This window comes from Mytilus galloprovincialis, chromosome 10 (assembly GCF_965363235.1).
Source record: "Mytilus galloprovincialis chromosome 10, xbMytGall1.hap1.1, whole genome shotgun sequence".
NCBI lineage: Eukaryota > Metazoa > Mollusca > Bivalvia > Mytilida > Mytilidae > Mytilus > Mytilus galloprovincialis.
The window spans coordinates 20,725,866-20,738,822 of NC_134847.1; positions in this window are offsets into that span (position 1 = coordinate 20,725,866).

Consider the following 12,957-nt stretch of genomic DNA (forward strand, 5'->3'; position numbering starts at 1 on the left):
CGTATTTGAATATTAAAAAAGTTTCCGTGTAACTGGTTTTGGTTTATTCTTCAAAATGCCACCGAAGGGTAGGGTCTGGCATAAATAGGAGCTGCTTGATAATGAAGATATGCTCTTATTACTTTAAGATCAATTATAAATAATAAACATTCATGACACTCAAGAAATCTTACATACCAACAATTGGCATTTTTAACGCGAATTTCAATTTGCATTTATCCGTTTCACATCCGTTCATCATCCGTTTTATTCGTTATACGTCCGGTACAAGTCCGTTCCATATCCGTTCAACATCCGCTTTTTTTTTCGTTATACGTCCGGTTCAAGTCCGCTGGTGATGGTCTACCAGACCTGTAACGGATGAATAATGGACAAGTAACGGATACAAAACGGAAACGGATCTGCCGAGTACCGTATAAAACAGACATCTACCGGATGTACAACGGACACTTCATTCGTTGAACATTTGTTCAAAGATATTAGCATGCTCAAAATTTTCCACCGGAGAGAACGAATAAAATGACCGCTGAACCGTCATGAAATAAAAATGACCGGACATCTAACGGACAAGAACGGACGTCTAACGGACTAACTGTTGCTGTAAATGTCCCTTGGTTTTGTGAGTCTTGGTTACTCCTTGGTTTTGATTGTTATTGTCTTTTAGAGGACATGCAATTTAAGACTCTTTATCTTTGCAATACTGTGAAAATACTTTAATTCGTGGGTATCAATTTTCGTGGTTTGAGCAATATTTACATGTTCGCGGGTTTTTATATTCGTGGATTTTAGTTTTCAAAAAATTAAAAATTGAAACATTATAGAAACGAAGGTTACAAATAGTCTGAATTGAAGGAAATTGCAAAGTAGACATTGACCGCATAAATTGTAGTGATAACACTAATTAACCCATGCTAAAGTGATCAACAGATTAAAGACCATCAAAAGTGTTAATTAAGTCATAAACATGTCACTTTCAGAAAACAGCAACATAAACAAATGCTATATTATAACGTATCTTGAATTGTCAAAAAAATCTTATCAAAATCAAGCCCAGCATGAAATTATTATTTCCCATATGTACGAAAACTATGAGGATATAAAATGAACACTTTATCATACAAGTATATCAATACTGGAAATCTGACTTTTATCGATCAAAACTATTTTTTATGAGAATACAAAGATCAAAAGTTGTACAGTTTAGGTTATTAAAGATTAAATGGGTATAATCTTGCATGAAGTTGTAGTTCTGAAACTGCCCATTAAGTATTCTCAGATTTGGCGTTATTCAATATACTCTCTATATCATATCAGTAGTCAAACCTACCAATGGGGATCTTTCCACGTCTTGATTTGGGCAATGGTTGTTTTATTTCGTTGGACACTTAAATTCGTGGATAAAGTCATCTACGAATACCACGAAAATTGGTACCCCACGAATAAAAGTACTTTCACAGTAGTATTAAAACATTTGACTTTTCTACACTTCACACAAGTATTCCCCATTCCAAACTAAAAGACAGATTGAAAGAATTGGTATTGCTTTGTTTAAAAAAAGAATGCCCAACGTAGATACAAGTATTTTGTCTTAGGGAGGGATCAATCATACTTTTTAAAGTATCACTCTGATTCAAACAAATATTCTCTGCAACTTACATCAAGATTCTTGTTATCTTGATTGACAACATATATGTTATGTTTGGAGGACGTGTTTTTCAGTAGTCTATCGGTATTTCCATGGGAATAAATCGTGCCTCTCTTCTTACAGACTTGTTCCTTTTCTATTATGAGGCTGACTTCATACAGGAACTTATTATGAAGAAAGATAAGAAGTTAGTAATATCATTTAACTTTACATCCCGCTATTTAGATGATGTTCTCTCACTAAATGATTCAAAAATTCACGATAAAAGGTCGATTGAAAAAGAAACTTTTCGACAAAAGCGATGATTTAAGCTGTCCAATTGTGAACTTTCCATTTCTTTCTAGTAAAATTCCAGCAGCGCCTGCGTACGGAGTAGATATCTCCCATGAAACTCTCTTAGCGTCGTTATATACGTAGGTCAATGGTCTATCATTAATGATGGCTTCTATTTCTGTCAGAATTGTTTGAAGTGTATCCATGGTAACGTAAGATCTACCTAATGTTTTCCTCAAACAAGTTTTTTGTAATTCCTATAAAGCATTCCCACCATCCACCATACCAGGGCGATCTTGTCGGTATAAATCTCCAATTTGTTCCATATGTTGACAACGTATCGTTTAGCGATGGTGATTGGGTTAATTTCTTTAATGTTTCCGAAGCAGCTAAATATGTCGAGGCGTTATCCGAAATCATGGTGTGTGGTCTAGATTTATGACTAGCAAATCTTCTAAAGGCTTGTAAAAAAGGATTTTTCTGATAAGTCCGGTACAACATCCAGGTGTACGGCTCTCGTTGAAGCACACGTAAATAGACATATAAAAACCTTGTTTTCAGTATCATGTTTATCTCTAACGTACAGCGCTCCTGTAAATTTGACGCCGGTAATTGTGAAAGGCGGCGCTTCCAGTAATCGAACTTTTGGGAGTGGCGTCGGATCAGGTGCTGTATATGGTTTACTGTTGATTTTTCGACAAATTACGCAATTTCGCAAAATTCCTCTTACGTATTGTCGAATTCGGGGTATCCAGTAAGTTTGTCGTATCAGAGTCACTGTTGATAAAACTCCGGAATGTTTCATGTACTTGTGTATATCAAGAACAACTAATTTCGTAAAAGGATGACTTATATGTGACAAATAAGGAATTTCGTATTTTCACAAACAGGTGCGTTATGAATTCTCCCTCCATAGCAAATTGCGTCTTTGTTATTCAGGTACAATCTAAGTTGTCTAACTAAAACAGTAGGTTTAGTATCCTTTAATTTCAAGTATAACATTTCGTTCTTAAATGAAGTTCTTTGGCAATTTAGTATCCAACACTCTGTTGCATCCTGCAATTCCTCTCTTGAAACGTATTTTGCCTTATTTCTCTTTTATATTGGCGAACGGCAATTTCGTATAAATCGTAATAGATAAGCTATTATTCGTAGTAATTTTGATAATGTACTATATCTAGTAATTTGCACAATTTGGTGTAGTCCTTGTTGATTATCTATTTCATTGTCTGCTGTACTTGAATCTTCTATATCTGTACTGGTAAGGAATACTGTTGTGTTTTTGGCTTCCACGACGGCCATTTTGATATATCACAGATCCATTCGTGTCCATTGAACCATAGTGTGTTCTTTTCAAACTGTGACACATTGAGTCCTCTAGTAAGAAGTTCAGCTGGATTATCTTTCGTTGGGCAATATCTCCATTCTTGTGTATTGGTCAATTTGCGTATTTCCGTTACTCTATTTCGTATGAACCTTTTCAATTGCTTTGAAGTTGATAACCACTGTAGAACTATCTGACTGTCTGACCAAAACGTTATGTCTTCTATGTGTAAAACTGATTTAACGGGATCGGCTAGTCGTGCTCCGATTAATGCGGCCATTAATTCCAGCTATGGTAGTGTCAGTTGTTTGAGCGGTGTTACTCTATTCTTTGCAATAACTAAAGATGACTCATGATGGTTACATATGTAAACAGTTGATCCGTATGCAGTTGTACTAGCGTCTAAAAAACGTGAAGTTGGGTTTTCTGATTTGGTAAATTGGGAAAATACGGTCTTTTCAATTCTGCATAAGTCGTTTTCTCCAAATCCTTGGCTAAATTTTTCCATGTTGTATTTCTAATGGTAGTGGCTCATCCGTACTTCTGTTTCCAATGTCTGCATTAAAATTTTTGCTCGTACGGATACAAGGATAAGTAATCCTTGCGGATCGTAAATACGTGACGAATTTCACGTTTCGTAATATTTGGTAGTTCAATATCAAATAAGTCGACTTTTTGAAAAGTTATCGTATCTTTAACTGTATCCCATTTCAGTCCAAGCATTTTTACAAAAGTTTCTTTTTCACATATGCTATGTTGCTTGGCTAAATCTGTAAGTTTTGAGCAATTTGAACTCCATGAACGAAGGTTGAAAATAAACTCATCATAGATACCAGGACTAAATTTAGAATATACGCCAGACGCGCGTGAATCCAGCCTCCGGCATCAATGCTTCTGGTTTGTACAAAATACTTTGCGGCGTCATCTTCATTTTCCAAACTGGACAAAATATTATCCACGTAAAGGTCATTCTTCATCATTGCTGATATATTTGTGTTGCATGCATCCAAATGTTTAAGCAGTGTTGCATTCAGGATGCACGGTGAACTTGTTGCACCAAACAAAATAGATTTAAATCGATATGTTGTAAGACTACTGCTGGGATTATCTGTGTTGCTCAACTAAAAAAAGTGTGTAAAATCCCAATCTTTCTCATCTAATCCAATATCTAAGACAACCTTTTCTAAGTCCGTGCTTATTGTGTACTTCTTGGTTCTAAATGCCATTAATATGTTTGTCAAGTCGTTCAAGTCTGGTGGAGCTGACATTAGGCAATCATTCAAACTTGCGTGATCTGGCGACTTTTTACAGTTACAGTCGTACACTATACGAATTGGTGTTGTTGTCGAATCCGTTTTCATGGAATGATGTAGTATATAGTGAGTGCTTTTACCATTGTCGTTTTTATAGTTTACTTTCTCTATGAACCCCTCTTCATTTGGTCTTCAATAATTTCTGAATATTTTCTTAATAAATGTGGTTCACGACTTAGTCTTATAATAGTGCTTTCGGTTCTTGTTTCAGCGATCATGATGTTTGAAGGTAAGTCCGGATGATCCAGTTTCCATGACAACTTGGCAGAATAACGCTCGTTTTCAAATTTGATACAGTCTGTTGATAAGTCTTTACAAAACTCTCCTCGTCGTCCTGTTGTGTTGAACGTATTCCTAACGATTCTAGATTCAAGAATTTCTCTATCTCGCTTTCCTCTGCATGGTGTGAAGTAACATTCAAAAGAACTGATGAAGTAAAGGATTTCTTTCCGTTTCTTATTACGGGTCCAGTTAACAAGTAACCAAGTTTTGACGCTACGGCTGTAGGTTCATTCCCTCTAATCACGTGATCTTGAACTATATCCCAATAATAATTGGCTCTTATCAAGAGTGAAATTTCAAAGCTATCAGCGTTATTTGCAGGATGTGCGAGCTTTAAATCTTTCAAGTATGGCAAATTGTGTATAAGGTATTTCGTCTGGTTTTGAAGTGGGACTGCAATATCTGGAACAATCAATGCATTAATGTTTACAGTCTCACCTTTGTCAGTTTGTAGTTGAACGGTTGCTGTATCCAAATGGCGTATATTCTTTTCCTTGTCTCCAAAAGCTGACAGTTCAATTGTGTCCCTTCCGCTTGGTCTTATCTGTAATTTTTCGGCTATGCTCTGAGTGATGAATGAACGTTGGGCACTTTCGTCAAATAAAATACTAGCTTCTGTGATATGTTTCCCGTATGATATAGGTGCGATTGCTGTTTTCAATAAAACGCTTGTGTGTTGTGAGGTATACATTACTGCGGTTTCTGGTTCTTCTGTTTTTATAAAGCTTACAATGGTTGATTTCTCCATGCTGTCCTGTCCTTTTCCATCTGTAGCTTGTTCCCCACAAATACTGGTGTGATGTTTCTTGTTGTATTTCTTACATCAGTTACGCGATTTACACTCGGGAACACCGTGGTTTCCTAGACAGTTGAAACATTTTTTACTTTTGCTTTACTATGTTCTGTCTTTCATTCAAGTCAGAAATTATCGTGCAATCTTCCGGAAAATGTACACCAGTGCAGTAGATGCATGGACGTTTTTTGTCTAATCAATGATAGAACTCTTTGTTTTGTAATATCTACAACAGTGTTGTGTTTCTTACGATCGTCAGTATAGTGTTATTTCGCATATACAATTAAATATATGCGCTATGATTAAAGGATAATTTATTTTTACGAATAAATTTGCAAGTTTATATGCTGTTTTGCTAATAATTGTTCAGTTTACATGCCTAGTAAGTTCTATTAAAGCAACATATGTTTTTAATAAAACTAAAATTATCATTTCTGCATTGTGGAAATAAACGCTAGAAAGATTTCATTCTTACGTCTTTATTCCCACTTTCCACAGCATATTTGATGAAAACAGTTTAAAGTTACATTTATTGTCAAACTATTATAGAAACGGATAATTGTAAAACTTACAGGTATGCATTATACTATATTTACTTATCCATCAAAGAAGACACGAATAAGTTAGGGTGGATTGATTAGATGTGGCAAGTTAAATGCATATTTACGACGAGAACATGATAATGTAAGATGAACATAGGCCCTGCTATATACTAGACCGACAAGCTGAGTCGGGTTTAATAATGTGCTACTACACAATGGGCATCTTGGCAATAATATTGGTAACGTTAATGTTAATATTATCACTGGATTGATATTTCTCCACCAGCTCAGGAGCCAGCAACTCGGTAATGACGTTAACAGATGGATTTGTGCTATCAAGTTTAATGTCAAATATTCCAAAACTATTTTAAAACAAAGAATTTTGAGGCTGTTGCAAAATTAAATAATTGGTCTGAAGATATAAAAGTTTTAAAGCTTATTACATGTATGAATGGTGCTGCTTTGTCAACTTTAGCTGATATTGAGATAGATAATATCCCAACATATTGTTATTTAGTTAAACTGTTAACCAAAAGGTTTGCTCCTGAAAACCTGTCAGATGTATATATGTCACAAATTGATGCTTGTGTTAGAAAACCAGGTCAACCATTGCAGGAACTGGCGGATAATATAAAAAGGCTAGTCAGAATGGCTTACCCATCCGCGAGTCTCGATACCAGAGACTATTTAACTTATAGGGCATTTAGAAAAGCACTAAATGATCATGATTTAGAATTGGCTATTGTACAAAGCAATGTAGAAACAATTGACGGAGCGTTGTACTGTGCTCTGAAATGTGAAACTTTTAGGGCTAGAGAGAAAAAGTTTAGACAGCAACCAAAATTTGAAACGTCTGTTTGTATAAATGCCAAAGCAAACCAGACCTGTTATTTCTGTAATGAGAAAGGACACGCCATTAGAGACTGTCCTAAGAGAACTTAATCTTTAATGTTTGTTACATTCAGATACCATGAATGTTAGCATGTGAACATGGTTTTTTTTATATATATATTTGTTATGAAAATGAGATTTTTACCAGTAATAGTCATTTTCGATACCTGAAAGTGAGTTTTGTACCAGTAATACTAGTAGTAATTTTTGATACCGGAAAATGAGTTCGTTAAATATTTCAGTATTTGTATAAAGAGTTGCACCTCGTTAAATATTTATTGTTCTATCAGTTGAAACTGCTGAGGTGGTGTTATGTATGCATTCATGTTACCAATGAATAACCTTTTTATAGACCATTGTATGATAAACAGAGTTGTATGGTTGGACCTTTTATTGACTACAGTATTATTTACTAGTATACAGAAATATTCTGATTGACTCATCGACGTGTCTGAGTGACGGATGAGATGTCAATGGAATATATTTATTTGGTATTGTCCTGGTGACTCACCGACGTGTCTAAGTGACGGGTGGAATGTCTGTGGAATACCATTCAGTATTTTGTTATATATTTTGTTTTACCAGTGTTCCCGGTGACTCATCGACGTGTCTGTGTGACGGATGGAAGGTCTGTGGAATATTTTTATTTGGTATTGTCCTGGTGACTCACCGACGTGTCTAAGTGACGGGTGGAATGTCTGTGGAATACCATTCAGTATTTTGTTATATATTTTGTTTTACCAGTGTTCCCGGTGACTCATCGACGTGTCTGAGTGACGGATGGAAGGTCTGTGGAATATTTTTATTTGGTATTGTCCTGGTGACTCACCGACGTGTCTATGTGACGGGTGGAATGTCTGTGGAATATCATACACTATTTGTTTTACCTATATTAGTTTACCAGTGTTCCCGGTGACTCATCGACGTGTCTGAGTGACGGATGGAAGGTCTGTGGAATATTTTTATTTGGTATTGTCCCGGTGACTCACCGACGTGTCTAAGTGACGGGTGGAATGTCTGTAGAATACCATGCAGTATTTGTGTTACCAATTTTAGTTTACCAGTGTTCCCGGTGACTCATCGACGTGTCTGTGTGACGGATGGAAGGTCTGTGGAATATTTTTCATATGGTATTGTTGTGATTCACTGACGTGTCTTTGTGACGGGTGACATGCACAATTGAAAGTACCATTTATTTATCCACTTATTTATTTGAACCAACTGTACCAGGAAGTTTATACCAAGTAGAGCAAGCACTTTACATTGAAACAAGATATATACTGTATACAGAGTATCTCAATTCCAGAGATACAACGTTATACCATGTTTAACACCATATTATTGACACCAGAATTATAGTACAAATGTTTGATCTCAGTACCAGAGATCGACACTATAGAACTAATGATGATTATTGTGATAAATTTACCATGTCGACAGAGCCAGCTTTACCATGTCGACAGATCCAGCAACCACACAGAGAAGATCCGGTTTTATTTTTTCAGTAGATTGATAAGTAGGTATTTATTAGGTAGGTGTCCTTATTTTTAGTTCGAGGACGAACCCTTTTTAACCCTGGGTGGGGGGTAGTGTTATGCCTAAGGGTAGGAGTTAAGGATGATAGGTTTATATGTATCATGTTTCATTCTTTTCTTGTGTTGCTCAGAGAGTTCATTTCTACTTTCACTTTCATTTTCGTGTTCCGTTACTCTGAGCTGCACTGTTATATTATGAACGGAAGGACTATGCCTATGAACACTTTATATTTCAGGTATCGCGGCCGTATTGTATTGTATTGTATGTATTATATTATTGTTTATGGGAAATATTGATAGGACAGGGTTCGTTCTCACTGTTTGACCAGGGGGGGTACTTTGACATGATCCCAACTTTAGTTTGACCTGTATATCGCTTGTCCCTTTTGCTTACCTGTTTTATTCAATCACGTTAAGGGTCTATATTGTAACCAGGGTACGTTCCCACTAAGGGTTATTCTTGATAAGCCCATATCTCCCCTTTTTCCTCGACAGTTGTGTATTTCTATTTGTTTTTGCGCCATGTTCCATATTATTGCCGTGGGAACTTCCGGTTTTAAGGACCAATCGGAATGGACAGAGATAACCTAGTTTCTATAACCCGGTATTATGTATATTCAGCATTACAACCAATCGCTACGTTAATTTTACGGACACACTTATCGTTATAGTAACGGACACACTTTCTGTGTCCGCAGACTTCCGGACTATATAAACGGTTGTAGCAGACGATTCTGGACAGCTTAGATCACATTACCTTGACCATTTTTATAGATATACCATTATTACCAGAGCCTATACCACTTGTGAACCATTACCAGGTTAATTTTAACCCCGATTTTTAGGATATTTACGACCTGACAAGTGACCTATATTATTTACTATAATACTATAAATAGTAAAACCATTTTTCCATGTTTACGCACGACGATTAACACCCAAGGGGGGCTCTGAACCGTTTTTGCTTTGGGATATTTATTTATAACATATATATATTGATTTATGACTGATTAAATAGTCATTGCTAAACTTATAACTGTTTTTGTTATATTTTGTCTTGAAATGAATAAGAAACCAGTGTCTTAGATTACTCAGTCCAGCTACCAAGGTTTGCAAGTTACCATTGCATGTTTCACAATTACCAGTGAAAGTTTATGAAAGGCCTGCTACCAAGGTTCTAGTGTTAAGCAAGTAAACACACACACACACATTTAAATATGAGCGACGTAATGCTATACCAGAGGCGTTACAATATTTCATTCATGCAAAGCTCTTGTTCCTTGTCTGGCTTTGGCTATTCTCTTTTTCAGTTTTTAAGCTCATCTATCTTTATTTTTTGTTTTAGTTTCTTAAGTATTACCGATAGACACTTAGAACCACCGAGTCATCTCGTCTGCTTGTGGATTGTAAGTCACTGACGGTGTCGCTAGCCAAGAAACCGGTTCTTCGAATTGGCAAGAAAGAACATATATTTTTGAATTAAAGTTTATAATGCAAAATTTTGAAAACTATCGAAAGCTTATATATATATATAATTAAGGCGTGCTTTATTCATAAAGAGAAGCTCATGTTTTCATTTGAACTCTTATCGGTTGTTACTTATTTAGAAGAGGTACACGTCGCAAGAACTTAGTTTTTCCAATTCTGTTTTGACTGTTTTGGAAAAAGTGACGCTTATTTATGTTGTGAAGCAAGCCTTTTCTGTTATACCAAAATGAAATATCAGGACTGTGTAATTCTGGTTTGTGTATTCTACGAATAAGAGATTTTGCATGTTAATCCGTAAAAAATACTCTTTCATGCTATAGAGGTGTCTGTTGATCTTGTAATAAATATAATCTTACAACTTATCTACAGTTTAAACAATTCTAAACGAATGGAGGCAACCGTATTGGAAATCAAACGGGGTATATCGGATATTTAAATTCAAAACTCCAACCAACCCAGGAGCAACTTCAAGTCTTCAACACAGAACCGAAGGCTATTCAGATACAAATAATGTGTAACGCGGTCATCTTTATGTCCCAGTGTTTAACGGGATTACAAAGTACTCTCACCTTTTATGTCTGTTTTGTTTTGTTCACATATTGTTGTCAATATAATGGAGTTTTAAACGACTGTCATACAAATGAGCGGTTTTTTAGTTATCTATAAAACAAGGTTTATTCCACCATGTTCTTCATAATAGAGAAATGCCTACACCAAGTCAGGAGTATCAGAGTTATTTTCTCCATACGTTTCATGTGTTTGAGCTTTGATATTGTTATTTGATAATGGACTTAGAATTTTTTCCATGCACTTCGGTTTTTTTTATTGAACATTTTACCCGACTTCTTTTGCGGAATCCTGGTTAGAAGCAGCAAAACACAAATAAAATTAGTCCATCCAGTCTAAAACCGCTGTGAATGCTACTTTTCTTCATTTTGAATTTCAGTAGAATTTTTCCTGCAGAATTAAACAAGGTTGCCAGATCAGACGACTGCGTGGAAAAAATAATAATGTGCAATATAAACTGGTAAAATTCTTAAATTCTTAAGGTGACCACAGCTAAATTATAATCCTGGTACCTTTGATAACTTTTTAAGATGTTAGAACAATGACTGCGTGGAAACGCAATCACAATGAACAGCGTTGACCGATCTAAGCTGGTATAATATTTTAAGTTTGATAATGGTTAAAACAAATAATGAGTTTTGACAAAGGTTAAGTAATTGAACGTGGCTATGTACTTGTACATCCCAAATGAATAGTACCCTGCGATTTAAACTGGTATTATTCAAGAATTTTTAAGAGTTGACAAAGGTTAAAAAACAGAGACTGTGCAGTATTATGTGATATAGCCCAAACTAAAAGCATTGAACGAATAATAACTACATCTTGGATAAGAAAACTTTTTAAAACTTCGACACCAAATGATATAAATGAAAAGGTGAAGTTCTAATTTGTTCATTGCTTTTCATTTGGGTTATATTACATGTTTCGTATTGCACATGCTTGGTGGTGGAATCTGTTTCTCTAATAGATTTTTTTAAACGATATACAGACATATGCAATCATTCCTTTCGAATGATCTGCAAAAGGATGTGTTCTTTCTATGTTACGTCATCAGACATGGTCTCCCCTATTTTCGTGACGTTAAAATCTCTAAGACAAGCCAATTATCAGTATATAACATTTATTAAGTATTGATATTCTCGACTTGTTCACAAGAAGGGCGACTTTTCTATTGTTCTCCAGTTTTTTTTTTTTTCTACTGGTTGCAGATATTCGGTCCAACATTAGTTTATGGTTCCCATTTATGCTATAACAAAAGTTCAGATACATTTCAAATGTGTTCATATTTGCCAAAAATAATACCTGAAAATGCATCTAAGAAGTTTTAATTATTATAACCATTATTATTCAGAATAAGCGTAGAATTTTTATAGCTCAATGAAGATTCAAAACGTACACAACGACAAATAATTCATAATCGATATTTCAACTGAAGAGTTAGTAAGTAGAATGTAGTCGTTTGAAGTTTATATATCAAACAAAATGCCACCAAGGAAGGGAAAACTCATGCATATATATATAATCAGAAACCACTGCTGATGATTGATTGATTGATTGATTGACAATAAGGATATTCTGAGAACTACATTTTCCCTTGGGTTAGAAGAGGATAATTATTGAAAGATATAAGAAGATGTGGCGTGAGTTCCAATGAAACAACTCTCAATCAAAGTCACAATTTGTAAAAGTAAACCATCATTGTTAACACTCTTAACATGTGTTTTAGACCCCAAAAATTAATCATTTCTGTAAAATGAAAATGACAACATTTACTTCTGGGTTATATGTTTACAGTGAAAGGAAAAGACTTTGACAGTCTACTAATCTGACATGCCTGTAATGAGAGGTATATGCTCTAACATGCCTGCAATGAGAGGTATATACTCTGACATGTCTGCAATGAGAGGTTTATACTCTGACATGTCTGCAATGAGAGGTATATACTCTGACATGTCTGCAATGAGAGGTATATACTCTGACATGTCTGCAATGAGAGGTATATAAGAGAGGGACGAAAGATACCAAAGGGACATATACTTTGACATGTCTGCAATGAGAGGTATATACTCTGACATGTCTGCAATGAGAGGTATATACTCTGACATGTCTGCAATGAGAGGTATATAAGAGAGGGACGAAAGATACCAAAGGGACATATACTTTGACATGTCTGCAATGAGAGGTTTATACTCTGACATGTCTGCAATGAGAGGTATATACTCTGACATGCCTGCAATGAGAGGTATATACTCTGACATGTCTGCAATGAGAGGTATATAAGAGAGGGACGAAATAAACCAAAGG